The sequence below is a fragment of the Sturnus vulgaris genome, chromosome 4 (genome assembly GCF_052056855.1).
Source record: "Sturnus vulgaris isolate bStuVul1 chromosome 4, bStuVul1.hap1, whole genome shotgun sequence".
NCBI classification, from domain to species: Eukaryota; Metazoa; Chordata; class Aves; order Passeriformes; family Sturnidae; genus Sturnus; species Sturnus vulgaris.
In genome coordinates, this window is record NC_142246.1 from 1330486 (window position 1) to 1349540 (window position 19055).

General features: G+C 46.8%; 1 long non-coding RNA gene across 1 annotated transcript in view; it reads right to left on the minus strand.

Moving 5' to 3' along the window:
• Positions 1-3062: 3062 nt before the first annotated feature.
• Positions 3063-19055, minus strand: part of LOC148223827 (uncharacterized) — a 35807-nt gene continuing 19814 nt past the window's right edge. The window contains exons 9-11 of the long non-coding RNA XR_015802967.1: positions 8588-8730; positions 6059-6287; positions 3063-3766 (exon numbers count right to left, since the gene is read on the minus strand). This is a non-coding gene — a long non-coding RNA (uncharacterized LOC148223827). The remainder of the gene's footprint in view (positions 3767-6058; positions 6288-8587; positions 8731-19055) is intronic.

Consider the following 19055-nt stretch of genomic DNA (forward strand, 5'->3'; position numbering starts at 1 on the left):
GGGATATTCCAGGTTTATCTGTCCTTTTAAAGGGACAGCTCTCTTATTATGGAATCATGGAATATCCTCAGTTGGGAAGGATATTCCAGGTTTATCCATCCTTTTCAAGGGACAGCTCTCTGATTATGGAATCCTGGAATATCTCAAGTTGGGAAGGATATTCCAGGTTTATCCATCCTTTTCAAGGACAGCTCTAAAGGGGAGGTCATGGAATTATGGAATACCTGGATTTGGGAGGGATATTCCAGGTTTATCCATCCTTTTTAGCACTTTCTTTCTCTCGGGGTCTGAGCTCTCCCTGGAATGTTCCCTTCTCCAGGAGAACATTCCCAGCTCTCCCAGTCTGGCTCCAGAGCAGAGCAGCTCCTGAATCCTGGAATGCTTCGGGTCGGAAAAGGGGTTTTGGTTAAATCCCATCCCATTCCCAGCCCATTCGTGATCCAGGACACCTCCCACAATTCCAGGGTGCTCCCATCCCAATCCAACCCAGCCTTGCGGAGTCCCACCAGTACAATGTGAAGGTTTTATTCCATTTTTTCCCCAGTTTTTCAGGATAACTGATCTAACTTCAAAGGCCTTTCCATGCCCACACTCCCACTCTTCCCTCTCCCTTCTTTTCTTTTCATGGATCTCCACCAAACCCTGAGCTCATCTTGGATTCGTTTCCTCTCTGGATACCTCAGCTCCAAACACTCGGCAAAGGAGCAAATCCTGTTGGATTGGGAGCTCCCCTCCGGCTTGGATCCCAATCCTATTGGAATTCTGCCCTCTGAGGATAATCCACATGAAAAGAAGGACCAGGGGTCAAATCCTGTTGAATTTGAGGGCCTTCCAATATTCCCGGTGCTTCCAAACCCTCCCTGATTCAATCACTTCCAACTGGAGCCAGCCTGAGGTTGTTGAGGCTTTCCCGGGGAAGAATTCCAAGGGATGCAGACAAAACTTGGGATAAGCCCTCAACAATCCCAGAAGTCCTGGGGAGTTTTGTCTCCATGAGCACCCCACAAAAGGGAATCAAGACAGGGAATCATTTATGGATGTTGGAGCTGGAGTCTGGATACCGGAATTGGCAATTCCTGATCAACCATGGGAAGGTTTCCCCAAAAAAAAAGTTCTGGAAAGCTCGAGATGGATGGATTTGAGCTGTCCAAAAAGTGGGAGAAGGGTTTTGTTTGGATCCAGCACTCCTGTCTGGATCTTGGATCACACCTCTCTCCCAAAGAGAAGAATCCATGGATTAAATCCGAGAAAAAAAAAGAGGGAAGTGGCTGCTGGATGATCCCATTGTGCCTGCAAAATCCTCTGCCCTCGGGAAAAAAAGATAGGAAATCATCTCCAAAGTTTGGAGCTTTGGGATGTTTGGACTCAAATCCTGACATTTTGGTGGAATTCCAAGAAGGGAAGGGAAGGGAAGGGAAGGGAAGGGAAGGGAAGGGAAGGGAAGGGAAGGGAAGGGAAGGGAAGGGAAGGGAAGGGAAGGGAAGGGAAGGGAAGGGAAGGGAAGGGAAGGGAAGGGAAGGGAAGGGAAGGGAAGGGAAGGGAAGGGAAGGGAAGGGAAGGGAAGGGAAGGGAAGGGAAGGGAAGGGAAGGGAAGGGAAGGGAAGGGAAGGGAAGGGAAGGGAAGGGAAGGGAAGTCAGGGCTTTGCTGGGAAAGAGCCCTGGACTAAAAGCTCTGGAGCTGGAATGTGCTCCCTGAGCTGAGTTCAAGGTTGAGGAGCTGCAGTTTCATCCCTGGTTTTTAGAAGCAGGAGGAATTTTCCCAAGCTTTATTTCGTGGAATTTGCATCTATGGAGAGACTGTTAAAAAGAAGGAAAAGAAAATGAAAGGAGGATTTGCAATATTAAAAAGAATTTATGGAAATAGGAAAGGAACAACCCTTGGGATGTCAAATCTGGCTGCTCCCAGGGAACACTCTGGCTTTTCCAAGAATATGGATTTCAGGGGAAAATGGATGAATTTCCATGAAAAGAGAATCCTGGATGCCCTTTGGCCTCATCCCGCCTGGATCCGTGCTTGGCTCCTCCCATGGATCATCAGGCACTGAGTCACCTCCTTAGGGATGCGGGATGAGGTCCCGAGGGGGGCGGGGAGAGAGAATTCCTGCCGGGAGCCGGATTTTCGGGATGGTGATGTCGGAGACTGAGTCAGAGCCGCTCCGGGCCCATCTGGTTGTGATTTCGGGAACGGCCAAGATCGGAAGAATCCCTGGCAGGGAAAGGCTGGGACGCTTCCCAGTGGGAATGGGGTCTGGGAGGGAGATTGGGATCCGTGTGGGAAACGCCAGGATAGAGGAAAAATTCCCTTTTCCTGCCTTCCTCTCTCCATTCCCTCCTTAAATGGGTGAGAAATTCCTGGAAGCAGCTCCAACATCGCCGTGGTTCCAGCAGGAATTCTGGGCTTGCGGTGCTTCCCTGGATTTTCTCCATTCGGGGATAAATCCAGAGCATCCTTAGAGACAGCAGCAACTGGAATTCTGGATTCCCAACTGGAATCCTGGTTGGATACATGGGTTCCACAGGAACCTTGGATTTGTGGCTGGGACAGGAATTTCAGGATGGAATTTAGATCCCAAATCCCGGCAAAAACACTCAGGCATGGGCTGAGGAAAAGCAGGGATGAGCAAGAGGTGGAAATGCCACATCCCATTCCCACTGGGATGAGAGGGAAGAGAATTCTCCAACCCCATGACATTCCACCAAAGGGTTTCCAAAGGGTTTCCACCATCCCTCATCCCCTCATCTGGAGAGCGGTGACAGAAATTCCATCATTCCCAAAAATCCCTCGGGTTGGAGCTTTCCCATGGAGCCAGTTCCATGCAGCAGCTGCTGAGGGATTCCCTGGTTCCAAGGTTGGGAATAACCCCAGGGAAAGGGGATGGATGGAATTTGGGATGGGGTGAGAGAGACACGGGGCCTTTTGGACACCAAATTTTGGGATTGAACTGAGCTGAAAATTCCATTTTTTTTTCCTTGGAGATCACCTGGAATTGGGAATTTTGGAAGATTTAAGGAACGTCTCTTATTTTTTATTCTCTTTTCCTTTTTTCCTGGTTGTTTTTTTTTTTTTTTTTTTTTTTTCCCAGGTTTTATCCATGCAGCCCATTCCAAGCAAATGCTTGGACCCCATCAAGCTCCAGGCTTTGGATGCTCTGGATGAATTCCCACCTGGATGATCCAAGGCTGCTGGATCCTGCTCTGGAGCCGGATGGAGAACATTCCCTCCTGGAAATGCCACTTCCAGCCGGATTGGATCCACTTCCTTCTTCCCTAGGGCTGTCCAAAGAAATATCCAGGAGCAGGGAACCTCTCCTAAGGGATTTCCCTGGCTGCTTCCAGAGCTGGGTTTTCCCTGGATTCAGCACTGGGATTAAAAACACCTGGAAAAGTTTGTTCCCATGGGAATATTGGCCCTGTCCATGGAAGGCTTGGAATTAGATGGTCCTTGAGGTCCCTTCCAGGATTCCATGGGCTCTCCCTGGTTGTTCCTTCATGGAATTCCCACAGCAGGAGCAACTCCAGGGATATTTTCCTTGCACATCCCGATGAAGCTGGAAAGGGAATTGTGCCAACAGGATTTTCCTTAGGGAGGTTTTCCACAGTGCTGGGAGCTCTTAAGAAGTTCTGGGAATTCTCTGAAGGAAAGGGAGAGGCTGAGATTTCCAGGCAACATTCCCGAATCCCATCTTTTATAGGGAGCATTGTTTCCTTTTCCTTCAAAAACTTCCAAAGCTCTTCTCCATCCATATTTATTCTTCTATCAGATTCCCTGTGGGAAAATGTAATTTAATGGATTTATCCCAAATTTCAGTCCCTTGTCCCTTCAGTTGCTCTGAATTTAGGGAATCCCAGAATTCCAAACTGGTTTGTTGGCAAAGGACCTGGTTCCAATTCCCTCCCACTATTCCAGGTTTATCCAACCTGGCCTTGGACACTTCCAGGGATCCAGGATCAGCCACAGCTGCTCTGGGAATTCCATCCCAGCCCCTCACTTTCCCAGGGAAGAATTTATTCCCTATATTTTTCCTCAATTCCAATTAAACCCCTTCATTGTGGATCCCGATAAAAAGGAGGAAGAAATCCCGGAGAGGAAACTCCAAATCAGGATAAGGATGAGGACAGGGATAAAAAAAAGAATGGGAAAGGAAGGCCCAAAATCTTGGGGAAAAAAAAACTGCTGGAGAAAGAGGACCTGAAACAACTTGGAAAAATAACTTGGAAGGGTTTGAGATTTGGGATTTGGGAATTACAGGAGTGGGATCAGCTGGGACCAAATGGAGCAGGAAAAAAAGTGTTGCCCCCCCCTCCCGGAATTCCATGTCCCTGGAATGAGGGTCACACTCAGGCCAGGCATCAAACATTCCCTGGAAATTTTTATTCCTTGGAAAATGGGATTTGTGACACACAAAAAGATGATTTGTTTTCCCTGAAAACCCGGCTGCATTTTTCCTTGTTTTTTAATGGATTTATGGATTCGAAAGCAGGAAATTCCTCCTTTAACCATTTCTTTATGGATTTTAATTAGGGATGGATAATTTATTGGGCTTCTGGGATTTGGCATGGGAGAAATCCTATGGCAGGCAGTTATCCCACAAATTCCCAGGGAGAAAAGCTCTGGGATTTGGGGAATTGTTTTATGAGGATTTGGAATTCCCTGCAGATAACTTTGGAGTCTCTTCCTAAATAAGGAAAAGGAGGCCTAAGAGGGAATTTGGGAATGAACAACCTGGTTTTCCTGCAGAAATCATGGATAAAGGTGTCAGTCATTCCCAAGGGATGGAGGCTCCAAGGTCATGGAAAATGCTGATTTTTAAGGGACTTTGGGAATGATTCCATGCCACTCATTGGAATCCCAACTGGGATGAACCAATCCCGCCCCTCTTCCCACATCCCACATTCCCTCTGCCACAAATCCAATGGGAAAACTGGGAAAATGATGATGGAGCCTCTCACGACTCTCCTGATCATTGTGGTGGAGCAATTCTGGTGGGAACAGTCGGGAATGGTGCCAAGGAAAAATCGGGAAAAAAATAATCCTGGAAATCCTGGAAGTGAAATATTTCCCTGTGGAGAGACAAAGTGAGGGATGGGAAGGAGGAAAAGCAGGAAGGAGGGAGGGAAGAAGGGAAAAATATCCAAACATCACTTTCCAAGAGATTCTGGAATTTGGGAACTGCTGTGGATATGGCTGGAATTTCAGGGAAATACATCCCTCCTGGAGAAAGGGGCTGTTCCCACTTCATCCATGTGTTGCTGTGGAGAAGGGAAAATGATCCAGGATTCTGGAGCCCCTCTGCTCTGGAGGCAGCCTGGGAGAGCTGGGAATGTTCCCCTGGAGAAGGGAAAATTGCAGGGAATGCTCAGAGTCCCTGCAGGGGCTCCAGGAGAGCTGGAATTGGGGACAAGGCCTGGAGGGACAGGACCCAGGGAATGGCTCCCACTGGGAAAGGGGAGATTGGGCTGGGATCTTGGGAAGGAATTCCTGCCTGGGCTGCAATTCCCAGATTTGCTGTGGCTGCCCCTGGATCCCTGGAATGCGCCTGTTCCTGTATCCCAAGGATTTTCTGGAAGGTGGGATAACCTGGCAGGATTCTCCCTGAAATCTCAGAATTCAGGGAGCAAATGCTAATGCTAATCCTCTGGAGAGGAGCTGTTCCTGTATCCCAAAGATTTTCTGGGAGCTGGGATAACCCAGCAGGATCCAGAGCTCCCTGGAGCGAGGCTGTTTCTCCTGCCCTGGGATTCTCCCACTCTGTGGGAATTTTTGGGGGGCTACAATTCCCCCTTTTTTTATCCCACTGGGATTTGCCCCCCTCATCCTCAATTCCAACTTCCCCCCCCCACTCCCAAATCCTCCTTTCCCTCCTTTCCATCCCGATCCAAATCCCTTCTCCCCGTCCCTGTTAGAGCCGAGCGTGTTTTCCTTCAGGAATCCGCGGCCTAATCCAGAACAAACAAAACATTCCCACAAAACCTCCAACTCCATGAACTCCTGCCCCGGCCTTGACCGCGCTCCCTCCTCCCCTCTCTTCCCAACCCCCATCCCAATCCCGCTTTTCACCGGCTCGCTGAGGTTTCCAGGAAATTTTTTCTCCCTGACGAAGGCTCTTGCAAAAACTCCAGAATTTTTGGGCAGCCACCGGAGCTGAGATTGGATGGAATCGCCTGGATTTGGGAGAGCTGGGGTTGGAGCTGGATTTGCACGTGCCAGAAGTGGAGAAAATCCCTGGAAAAGCAGGAGATCCTCATTCCTATGGATTTTAGGGGTGGAGCTCTGTCGCTGGGAACAGCTGGATTGAGATAGGGAGAACAAGAAGAAAACTGGGATGAGGCTGTTGGAATAAATCTCGGAATTCCAGCAGCTCCCAGGTCCCTCTTCCAGCATTCCTGAGGAATCGCTGAGCTGCTCCTTGTTTGTTTTTTTGGATAAGGACCCCCAGACCCCTTCCCAAATTCAATCCCAAAATATTGGGATTGGGGGCAGAGTGGGGATTGTTATTCCTGGGTATCTCAGCTGGGAAAGGAGCCAGGAGAATTTGGGAAGGGCTCTTCCAGCTGTATCCAGGGAAAAATTGGGTGGTGAGGAGGAGGAGAATCCTCTGCATCCCAAAGGTTTGTCCCAGGAATCATGGAATTGTTTGGGTGGGAAGAGACCTGGGAATTTATCCCATTCCATCCCTCACCTTCCCCTATCCCAGGTGGATCCAAGTCCCAATGTCCAGCCTGGCCTTGGACACTTCCAGGTTATCCCTGGTTAATCTGGCAAATCCATCAAATCCAACCTTTCAGCAAAGCCCACAAATCCCAAAATATCCACTTGGACACTTCCAGGGATGGTGATTCCAGGTTTGTTCCGGTGCTTGACCGGTCTTTGAACGAAGGAATTTTTCCTGGAGGAATTTTTCCCATGGAAAGTGGGCACTGGGTCACTTCCAATAGGATCAGGAGAAGAGCTGAAGGCTCTGCAGGAAATCTGGGAAAATGGGACTAAAAATCCATGTTCTCGCTTCCCAAGCTTATTCCCAAGTTCCATTTCTGCTCCCCTTTGGATATGAAATCCAGCAGGAAACGAAATCCAGTCACAGGTTGGATTTGATGGATTTAGTGATATTTTCCAACCTTAATTATCCCAAAATTCCAAGCTTTGGCCTTTCCAGAGAATAATTTGGAGGATGCCAATGGAAAAACTCTCCAGAAAAACTGGAGCAACCAGCAATTCCAAATAAAAAACAAAATAATTCCTTCCTATGAAATCGAGGGACAAAATTCCCAAGTTTTTAAGGCATTTTAAAGATTATGTGGATTCCAGTGAGAAAACGGAACAAATCCAGTGGAAAGGTGGAAAAAGAGCTTTGAATTCAGGGATGGAATTCCAAGTTCCAAAAATGGATTATCCAAACCCTCGGGAGGCCTGGGACGTAGGGATGATCCTGCAGGAAGGACACAATTCCACGTGACCTCTCCAAGACTTTTCCTGGGATATTTTCCTACAATTGCTACAGAGGGAAGGAAGCTGAGAGGCAGGAATTCCAAGGATCTGGGATGTAGGAATGCTGGAGTGATGTCACAGCATGGAATCTCCAGGTTTTCTTATGGACCAGAAGGAATTGCAATGTCACAAATGGAACAAAGACCGGGATAAAAGGGCGACAAAGTCACAAATCCCGAAATTCCCATTTCCTTTCTTTTCCTTTCTGGATTAAAGCACCCCTGGCTCATCATGGGCCGTCCTTTATTATCCAAATTATTTTGAGGGATTTCTCTTCCCTTCTTTTTTTTTTTTTTTTTTTTTTTTTTTTTGGAAAGGACACGGAGCCCTCAATCCACAAGATGTCAACTAATCCCTGTCCCAGCTCCGGAGCGGAAAAATTCCCTCCGTGTCCTTGGGAGCAGGAATTTGTTTATAAATCCCAGGATAGAACAGCAGCAGGACGCTGCTGACTCATTCCCAACGTGACACATCCCAAACTATCCCAGATCCTTCCCCTCTGGCTCTTCCCGGCCTCTCTCCAGGTTTTTTTTGGTTTTTTTTGGCTCCTGAGCCTCACTCCAGCCCCTGGCATTTGGGATCGTGCCTTTGGAATTGTGGTGAGGTTTTCCAGCCTGGTTCTCCTGATGGTGGGGTTTGTTTTGGAGGAGATTCCCAGCCAGTGGCACCTGCAAATCCCACCTGGAATTCCGGGGTTTTTTATGGAGGTCATGAGTGGAGACGGGGGAATATAGGAAGGATGTGGAGGTGTCATGGAAAATCCAGAGGAGACCCCAGGGCTGGAGCCAGGCTGGGAATTCTGGGAATGCTCCCCTGGAGAAGGGAAAATTCCAGGGAATGCTCAGAGTCCCTGCAGGGGCTCCAGGAGAGCTGGAATTGGGGACAAGGCCTGGAGGGACAGGACCCAGGGAATGGCTCCCACTGGGAAAGGGGAGATTGGGCTGGGATCTTGGGAAGGAATTCCTGCCTGGGCTGCAATTCCCAGATTTGCTGGGGCTGCCCCTGGATCCCTGGCAGTGTCCAAGGCCAGGTTGGAATGGGATTCTCCACCAAGAGGTGCCCAAATGTTCAGAGAATCCATGGAAAAATCCACGGAGTTACCTCGGCAGGGAAAAGTCATTCTGGAATAAAACAATTCCCGGCGTCCGTGACAAAATCCATCAGGATGGCAACAAAGCTGATCCGTGGATTTATCCAAGAAAATCTTCCTAAAGCCTCTGAGTCAGCCAAGGGCAGCTGGATTTCTGTAGGAATAGCAGACAGAATTTTGGAAAACGGGGAAAACAATGGACAAAATTGTTAGGATTGGGTGGGGTTGAATTTTAAATGAAAAAGGAGGGAAAAGAGGGAGGGGGAAAGAAGGAAAAGGAGAAAAAAAGTAGGAAAAAAGGACAAAAAAGGAAAAAATTGAAAGAAAAGGAGGGAGAAGGGAAAAAAGGACAAAATAAAAGAGAAAGAAGAGTGGGAAAAGGAGGACAAAAAGGAGGAAAAGAAGGAGAGAGAAAAGAGAAAAGGGTAAAAAAGGTAGGAAATAAAAGGAGGGAGAAAGGAGAAATAAAGGAGAAAGGAAAAAAGGAGAAAAGGGAGACAAAATGAGAAAAAGAAAGGAGAAAAAAGAAAAAGGGAAAATAAAAGGAGGAGAAAGGGAGAAGAAAAGGAGGAAAAAAAGGGGGAAAAAGAGAAAAATTGAGAAAAAAGAAGAAAGAAAAGGAGGAAAAAAGGAGGAAAAAAATGAGGAAAAAATGAGAACCAAAGGAGAATAAAGGAGAATAGAAGGTAGGGAAATGGGGAGAAAAAAGGAGAAAAAGAGGGAAAAAAACGAGGAGGGAGGGAAGGCAGGGAAGGAGCGTGGAAAAAAGGGAGGGTGGAGAAAAAGGAAAAAAAAAAATCCAGGAAAAGTCAGGAGAAATCCCGGAACGGCTGCACCTCCCAGTGCTGAATTTGATCTGAAATCTTCTTTCCTCACCCCAAAGAGCTGGGAAAAAAAAAGTCCAGATCCAAGGAGCTCCACGTTGGAGCAAGGAAAAAATAGGAATGGCCTTGTCCAGGTGCAGCTCCGGGCCTGGAAGTGGTTTGGGGTTAAATCTTCCTAATTTGGTGTTTTTAATTAATTTTAATTAATTCAAATTCAATTCTGTTCCCTTTTCAGAGGTTGAGGCATTTCCCCTGCAAAATTCTTCCCAAATTTTATTCCTTATTTCCCGAATCCTACAAATGGGTTCCCTCCTGAACCAGCAGAACAGGAGCAGCTGGAAAAGCCCAGAATTCCCAAACAGGGAAAACAAGGACACATCCCTGGCTGGAGCAGGCTGCCCTGTCCCAGAATTCCCATGAAAAATTCCAGGTCTGATTCCAGACTCTTTATGGATTTTCCAGGACAGGTAGGAATGTCCAAGCTTAGGAATTCTGGGAATTTTTCCCTTGAAATCCCAATTTTCCTCTGTCAAAAATGAAGCACCCGCCCCCATGGAATGCAGGGTGGATTCCATAGGTTGGAATTCCCTGGATTCTCCACCTGGAACAAGGCTGTGAGTATTTTATCCATGCAAAATTATCCTGGAAATCTTTTCCCTTTGGAAAACTGGAATATGATTTAAAAGAATCTCCATATCCAGAGGTGCTCTGGAATGCTCCAACAGGGAAGTTTCCTTTGGAATATTATCCTAAAAAAAATCCCTCAAAACCCATGGGAAGGCACCTGCACTCCTTCCTTTGGATCTAGGACACAACCAGGAATTTGGGAATTGCTTGGAATTAGGAACCAGAGTCAGGTCAGTTCCCTATGTCTCAATTCCAGGAATTCCATCTCCTTTTCCCTTCTCTTTTCCCTAAAAACAGGAATTTCTCAATTCCCAGTGCCTTGGAGAAGCAAATCTGCAGCTCCAAGCATGGAAAAAAAAGCTGGAATGTCATGGATTTACCCATTTTGGACACTTTTTTGGAATTTTGGGTGGTGATCCCATCTTTTACCGGTCCCCAAGTTTCACCTCAGCTTTCCCTGGGAATGCTCCTCAGGGAATGTTGGGAATAGCTGGAATTTGGGAATTTCTATCCCAGAGCTGCGTTGTTCCTACCCAGGTGTGACTTCCTGGCTCTGGTTTGATTCCTCTGCTTTTCCAAAGGAATTTTTAGGGAGAAGCAACACGGGATCCATCAGAGGTGTGGGATAAATGATGGAATTCCACCTTGGAATTTCCGTGTGGCACCAAAATTGGGAATTTTCTCTTTCCAAGGGAAAACCAAAAGCTCTTGGAGAGGGAAAAAAAATGAGGTTGGGCTCTCCTTCCTCAGGCTTGGATTTAAGGAGAAGCCAGAGGGAATCTGGCCTGGAATTCCGACTGAACGCAGCAATTTTATGGATTTAGGCACCTCGGATGAAAGGGAAACCCTTAGTTTGGCCATTCCCAAAAAAAAAAAATTAAAAAAAATCTTGGAATTCTCTGTTTCACAGGCGACATCATTCCAAGATGTCAGCAGGAAAAGCTCCCTGCTCCGCTTTTTTTTCCCTTCTCCACCCCGCTGACCTTTAAGAACAATTCCAAAGCCGAGCGCTTTTCCAAACCCTCTCATCCCAAAAAATCTGAGCCTCCAACACCAGCCCTGCCGGCATCTGCCAGGAGAGACTTCCAAGTTTTTTTTATGGCTTCATAAAGTGGGGATCAGGGGGATTTTTCCACAGGAGTTGAGGAGAAAGGAAAGACTTTCTCCGCTTCTTTTTCTCCGGTTTTTTTTTTGGAATTTCGCTCCTTTCATTTAAGGAAGGAGGATAAAAATAAACCCTGGATTTGGAGTTTTTTTTCCTAAAAACCAGAGCGGGATTTGTTGGTGAATCCCATAAAATTTTTGTTCCTCTCTTTCCCTCTCTCGAGCACTTTTCCACTCTAATTTTATCCAGATGCTTTTCCTACTAAAACTCTTCCCTTTGGATTTTCCTGATTTCCCACCCCTACATCTGCCAGGACCTTTTTCCTTGATTTCTCTCCCACTTTTCCAACTATTCCTGAAAATCTTTGGACTCTTCTCTTCCTGAAGTCTTTCCCTCCTCGCTTTCCTGGCTTGGAATTTTACCTGGATTTTTGTTGCCTCTTTGGTGAATAATTATAAAATATTAATTAATTAATACTGATAATTTAGTGCTCCAGCCCTCGTTAATGGCAAAGCCAAGCTGAGGAAAGTGGGAATAAGTTATCTCCACTTCCCATTCCTAATTCCAGCTGGAGGAAAAGGGATCTATTTGGAATTAAAACTGGAACAAGGCGGCAACAAATTTAGGGAATAAAATTATGGAAGTGCCGGATGTTTTTTTCCCAAGATCCTGTGGAGAGACACCTTGGCCACCATTCCTGGTCCCATCCTGTTCCCAAGGGTCACATCCCCACCTCCAGATGGATCCTGGATGTTTCCATGGATCCCTGAGCTCTGTGGGCTCCGAAGGCCACGTATGGAATTCCCAGATTTGTTGTGGCTGCCCCTGGATCCCTGGCAGTGTCCCAGGATCCACCTGGGATAGTGGGAGCTGCCCTTGCCCATGGGATTTAAGGTCTATTCCAACCCATCCCATGATTCCATGAGTGCAGGAGCTGGGATCAGGAAGCACCTGAACATTGGGAAAGCAGAAAAATCCATTGGAGAATCTTCCTGGACAGAGCTGGAATTCCCAACTCCCACCAGAGCCCAGCAAGGAATGGCCATTCCCGATCCAGGAGAGGACTTGGAGCTTAAATTTAGCACCAGCTCCAACCTCTCTGGAATGGACACATTCCTTATAAAAGCCAGGCCATTCCCGTGGAATATTTCGGGTTCACCACACGGCTTCTGGAAGCCGTGGCCGCTGACTCATCCCAAAAAGATTCCCACTTCCATGGTTTTTCACTCGGGTCACTTTGACTGGGACGTGAGCTGTCCCCTCAGCCTCAAATCCCTCAGGGGATTGGGAATGTCGACAACAGCACGGAACGGCTGGGATTGATTTTGCCTCTGGAATCGTGCGGGATCCGTGGAGGGATTTCAGTTGGAAAAGTTCCGGTTTCCTTTCCCTCCCTGCCTGACTCACTGCTCCCATCCCTCCTGACCTTTTCCATGTGCAGCCGTCTGAGTGCCACCAAAAAGCAGCCGGAATTCCAACTTTTCCAAGGGGTGGGGGGGATGCGGGAGGAGCTCCTGGAGATGCACAAAACATCCCGGAGAAAGAGGGGGATGAGAAAAGATCCTTAAAAAAAAAAAAAAAAAAAAAAAAAAAAAAATTCTGATTTAATTCTGATCCCAAAATATAAAAGGAAAAGAAAATTTGACCTCGCTCTGCTGGCATGGTGGAAAATCTGGGAAAGATTTTTTTTTTTTTTTGTAACCCTGATTTATTCCTTAAGTTTTTATTCCCTGCTTCTTTTTTGATGGATTAAAATAAATAAATAAATAAATAAATAAAAAACACCAACCAAAAAAAAAAAAAAAAAAAAAAAAAAACAGGGAAGAGAGGTGGAATTCAAAGGACATCCCTATTTCTGCTTCTCCCCCCTGTCCCCTTCCAAATCCATTGTAGAAAAAACATTCCTGGGGATTTTTTGGGATGAAGTTGGGTGGGTTTATTTAATTCCGTGTCTTTGCCCAAAGCTGCTTCCCAAACGAGGTTAAAATTCCAAGCAGGATGAGTGGGAATGAGTGGGGGGAAGGGACGGTGGGAATTGCTGCTCTTCCTAAAGGAGATAAGGCATGGAAAAGAGCTCTGGGCCAGATGTTGGGAACATCAGCAATGAAGGATTCCTGCAGGGAGGAAGGGAGAACTGGAAAATCCTTGGGGAAAAAAAAAAAACCAAAAAAACAAAAAACAAAAACCCACCAGGAGAGGATTAAGGAATAACTGACAAAGGAGTGAGTGGGAGATTCCAGAGGGAGGGAAAAAAAGCCTGGACACCTCTGCTTATCCCTGGAATTCCTTGGAGCGAGAAGATGTGGAATGACCTTTACCTGGCAGTTTTAGGGATGCTCCAAGAATTCCATCCTCAGGAACCTGTGGAGCAGCTCCAGGATCCGAAGGGAACAGACCAACCTCCTGTGCCAACAGTTTTCCTTTAAAATCCATTCAAATCCTGAGTTTTACCTGCTCCAGAAGCAAGGTGTGGTTATTTCCTCCCTTTCTTCCCAACATTCCCTGTAATCCAACCATGGGAATGTGCTTTTCCTTAAATAATGGGAATATCCACCCAGCTTTAGGGATCCCTTTTTTTTTTTTTTCCCTGGATCCTGCTCTGGTTCCTCACATCCCATTCCATGGATTCCCTCAGGGAAAAAAACACTTCAAACAATATCCATTGTGCAATCTGCTTGGAATCCTAAAAATAAGGAGATTGTGCCCTCGTATGGTGAAAGGAGTGATGGAATTTTTTCGGGAAGAGGTGAAGTTTTCCAAGTCAGGAATTCTTTACGCTCATCCCTGGACTGCCCTCAGCCATGGCTGTGAAACATTCCCAAAGTTTCTTTTCCTTCCTTCATGCAGGGATTTAATCCTCCTTGGGATGGTTGGAAAAGCTTCAAGGAGGCCCTTGAGGGATAAATAAATAATGGAGCTGGGACGGAGAGGGAAGGATGGAAGGGTTGGAATTAACTCCAGGTTGGATGGGCTGGGATTTGTTCCCACGAAAAGAGGCCTGGGCAGGGCAAAAATCCTGGGAAGTGTCCAAGGCAAGGTTGGAGAGGGCTGGGAGCAACCTGGGATAGTGGGAAGTGCCCTTGAACATGGAATGGATGGGATGGGATGGGATGGGAATGGGATGGGATGGGATGGGATTTAAAGTCCCCTCCCAAACCATTCCATGATTCTGCTGCTCTGGGAGAGCTGGGAATGTTCCCCTGGAGAAGGGAAAATTCCAGGGAATGCTCAGAGTCCCTGCAGGGGCTCCAGGAGAGCTGGAATTGGGGACAAGGCCTGGAGGGACAGGACCCAGGGAATGGCTCCCACTGGGAAAGGGGAGATTGGGCTGGGATCTTGGGAAGGAATTCCTGCCTGGGCTGCAATTCCCAGATTTGCTGGGGCTGCCCCTGGATCCCTGGCAGTGTCCAAGGCCAGGTTGGATCCCCTGGGACAGTGGAATTTGTCCCTGCCATGGATGGGGTGGGAATGGGATGGGATTTGAGGTCCCTTCCCACCCAACCCATTCCATAATTCTGTGATTCCATGAACTCAAATATTCTTTCATACATAGCTCCATAAATTGTGATTTCATGGAATTTAGTTTAGGAGGAACCACAACTGGAATGAAAATTCAGACCGGAGCTGGTTTTTTCAGAGCTTGTAGAGCTGAGGAAAGCCAGGAAAACAGGATTCAAAAGTTGGAAAATGGGATTCAAACCGGGAAAATGGGATTCAAACCCATGGAATTCCTCTCAAAGTTAGTAACCACCTCTTGTCCCTGCTGGCTCCGAGTGGATGAAGAATTCCTGCTTTTAATCCCAGAAAAGTAGGATAAGGCTTGAGAGCAAAAACAAACTTGAAGGATTTAGGGATAAGGATGCTCTTCAAAGGATTTTCCAAGATTTTTATGGATATGCCAGGTGGAAACCTGTCAGAAATTCCTGAGCTGCCCATGAACTCACATCCAAAAGGGAAAGGGTTGAGGAAATCCCTTCAAGCCCGACATTCCTTGGATTTTATATTCCCACAGAATTCCTGCCCTTCCGTTATCCCAGAGCCCAGCCATGTCCTGGGAACAGCCCCCTCCTTCCCAGGAATTCTTTGGAATCCTCTGGAACTTTGGGAAGGAGTCCAGCATCCCTATGGACACATCCCTGGTGGAATTCACTTTATCCCACCTGGATCTTTCCTGAAATTCTCTCCTTCCCCGTCTCCCTCCGGCATCCAGGAAGATTCCAAAGGAGATCAGGGCAGTGGTGGAATCATGAATGAATTATGGAATTTATCCATAAAATCCTTCTCTTCCAGCTTTCATGGCAGCCTGGCCTGGCCAGGGAATCTCTTTGGAATGTTGGGAGCATTGAATTTATTAAGGACATTTGTCCCGGCCGGATCCGGGTGTTTCCATTTAAATCCATCCCTGTTTTCTTGATCCAAAGGAATTCCTTCCTCCACTTGACTCACAAGGAAAACTTCTTAATATCCATCATGGGATCAGGAAATATGGGAAGTGACAAATTCCTATGAACTGCAAGAACCTTGGGAAACGGTGCTGGCTTGGGAAAAATGGCTTTTTTCCAGCAAATTCCATGAAAATTTGTTCCTGCTGCTGCTGCAGTCTGGGAGTACAAAAATCCAGGATTTCCAGCTTGTGCTCCAGGTGCTCCCAAGGGTCCATCAGCAACTTCTGTGGGACATCAAAATGTTCTGGATTTATGGAAAGGCTCCTCTGTGCCACTCCCTGCTCCTATGGGTCCATCCAGGATTGTGCCCAGATGGATCTGGAATATTCCCAGTGAGGGGACTCCAGAGCTTCTCTGGGATCTGTTCCAAGGATTTCTTCCTCCTGCCCAGATGGAACTTCTCGGGATCAGTTCCTGCCCGTGGAGCAGATCCTGGTGCATGATCCAACCCTTTCCCTTTGGATCCCAGCAGGGATCAGGTTCCCTCTCAGAGCCTCTTCCCTGGAATGGCTGAATTGGGATCAAAAAAGCCACTAAAAATATTTTCCCTCTTTTCCTTCATCCTAGAAAATCAGAGAGCTGTGGAATTGTGGAATTGTTTGGGTTGGAAAGGAACTTAAATCCCAACAATTCCAGCCTATCCATGGGCAGGGGACAGCTCCCACTGTCCCAGGGGGGATCCAACCTGGCCTTGGGCACTGCCAGGGATCCAGGGGCAGCCCCAGCAAATCTGGGAATTGCAGCCCAGGCAGGAATTCCTTCCCAAGATCCCAGCCCAATCTCCCCTTTCCCAGTGGGAGCCATTCCCTGGGTCCTGTCCCTCCAGGCCTTGTCCCCAATTCCAGCTCTCCTGGAGCCCCTGCAGGGACTCTGAGCATTCCCTGGAATTTTCCCTTCTCCAGGGGAACATTCCCAGCTCTCCCAGTCTGGCTCCAGAATCCTGGAATGGTTTTGGGTGAGAAGGGACCTTAAATCCCATCCCATTCCCACCCCATCCATGTTCAGGGACACCTCCCATTATCCCAGGTGGATCCAACCTGGCTTTGGTGGACACTTCCGGGGATCAGGGGCAGCCACAGCAAATCTGGGAATTCCAGCCCACCTAAATCGGTGCTAATAAATAAATAATAATCACAGAATAAATGGAATAAACGGGAATATTCTCCTTCTGCCAGCGAAGGAGAATATTCCCGTAGATTTCCCCCAGTTGGGAACGTCGGTGACGGATCGAAGGTGACAGGTCACCCCCTAATGACCTCCTCTCCCATGGCTTCCCCAAATCCATTTTTTCCGCAGGAACAACTTCTGGGCAGTGCTCCTTGAACTTCAGGAATTCCTGAAGAATTCCTTGCCAGGACACTGAATTCAATTAAATTGGGACCACGCTGGGATCCTGATTAATCCCATCTCCTGGAGGGAAGAACTCATCCCAAACCACATTCCCACCGTGCCATGGGAGAGGTGAAATTCCCATTTTTCACCTCCACACCTGGCTCCAGGACGGGATTCAGAACATTCCCAAAACGATCCCAAATCCTTGCACATTGTGAAGCCACCCCTGAGTAACCCCCATGGGGACATTCCGGCCATCCATGAGGAATGATGGATTGGTGAGCACGGAATTCCGGGAGCTGGAGGTCAGGGGTGGTTCAGGATCCCGGGATATCCCGGATATTCCGGGTTTCTCGCTTCCCTGCTCGCCTGTGATGTATTGGAGCAAACGATGCCGGTGAGATTGAGGTTTTCGTTATACGGCCGGGAAAATGCCGAGGGAAAAGGTTGGGAGAGGAAAATCAGAGGGGAAAAGAGGGAAAAAAGGAGAAAAATGGAGGAAAAAAGGGAGGAAAAAAGGGAGGAAAAAAGGGAGGAAAAAAGGGAGGAAAAAAGGGGAAAATAAACGGGAATAAGGGGGGAAAAAGGGGCGAAAAAGGAGGGAAAGGGGGGAAAGAGGGGACAAAAGGGGGAAAAGGGGGGGAAAATGGGGAAAAAGGGAAAATAGGGGAAAAAAGAGAAAAAGGGGAGGAAGTGGGCAAAAAAAATGGGGGAAAAGGGGGAAGGGGGAAAAGAGGGAAAAAGGGGAGAAAATGGGGAAAAAGGGGGAAAAGGGGAAAAAGGGGAAAAAGGGGGAAAAAGGGGGAAAAAGGGGGAAAAAGGGGGAAAAAGGGGGAAAAAGGGGGAAAAAGGGGGAAAAAGGGGGAAAAAGGGGGAAAAGGGGGAAAAGGGGGAAAAGGGGGAAAAGGGGGAAAAGGGAAAACAGGAAAATAGGGAGAAAAGGGAAAATGGGAAAAAGATGGAAAAGAGAAAGGGGGGGAAAGGGGGAAAAGGAAAAAAGGGGAAAAGGGGAAAAGAGGGGAAAAGAAAAGTAAGGGAAGGAATTGAAGGAATTCTGTGTTCCTTAAGTACAGTTAATTATAATTATCAATAATTATATTAGTAATTGCAGGAATCACATCCCAAATAACCAATCTCTCTCCCTGTTTTTCCAGGAGTGTGGAAAAAACAGCTGGAATTAGGGAATTTTTCAGGATATTCCCAAATTTTGGATAAATCCTGCCTTAAATCACAGCAATTCCCAAACTGGAATTAACCCCCTGGAGTAAATTCCAGGAAAATCCCATTTTTAGATGGATTTCTTTGAATTTGGAACGGGATAAAAAATCCTGGAAGTTCATCAAAGGCTCCATTATTTATGCATTTATAAAATTCAAACCAATTAAAAACAGGGATAAAATTTAGGATATTCCAGTCTGGAGTCCTGGATTGGTTTAAATTTGGGTTCAACTCAGCACCAACAAATCCTGGCCTAAATTAGGATTCCTGATGGATGCTGGAATAAAAAATAAGGATTCATAAACTCAGGAATACAAATTCCTCACTTTTCTTGAATTTTTATCCTCCTGATTGGCATAGAAGGATTTTATTATTAATTTATCAATTTTGCTTCCCAAAAAAAAAAAAAAAAAAAACAACCCAAAAAAAACCACAGAAAAATTCAACAACGAGGTTAGGAACACCCTAAAATTCCAGGAAAAGCCAGGATTGGGCCGTTCTGCCAGCAGGGATTAGGGGAAAGGGAATTCTCTTGGAATTGACTTCATGCCAAGGAGTTCAGGACCTTTTTATCCACCTCATTGGATTATCCACGGGAAGTTTTCCGGCTCATTAATTCCATTCAGGAGGTCAAATGGGATTTGCAGCAACTTAACCTCCCTCAGCCCGGGAATTTCAGGCACCAGAGATCTTTGGGATTTTGGGATGGTCCCTGTAAAGTTTAGGGTGGGGGGAAAAAATCCTATATTCTATTGATTTGGTTGAAAAAATTCCTGGTTTTTATTGATTTTATCCCTGTGGTGGTCACTGAGCATTTTCCTGTGTTTTTTAGGGATATTTGAGGATTCTGGGTGATTCCTTGGAGCTCTGATGGGAATTTTTCCAGCTTTGGGATTATCAGGAACATGGAAGAGTGGCTGAGAAATGA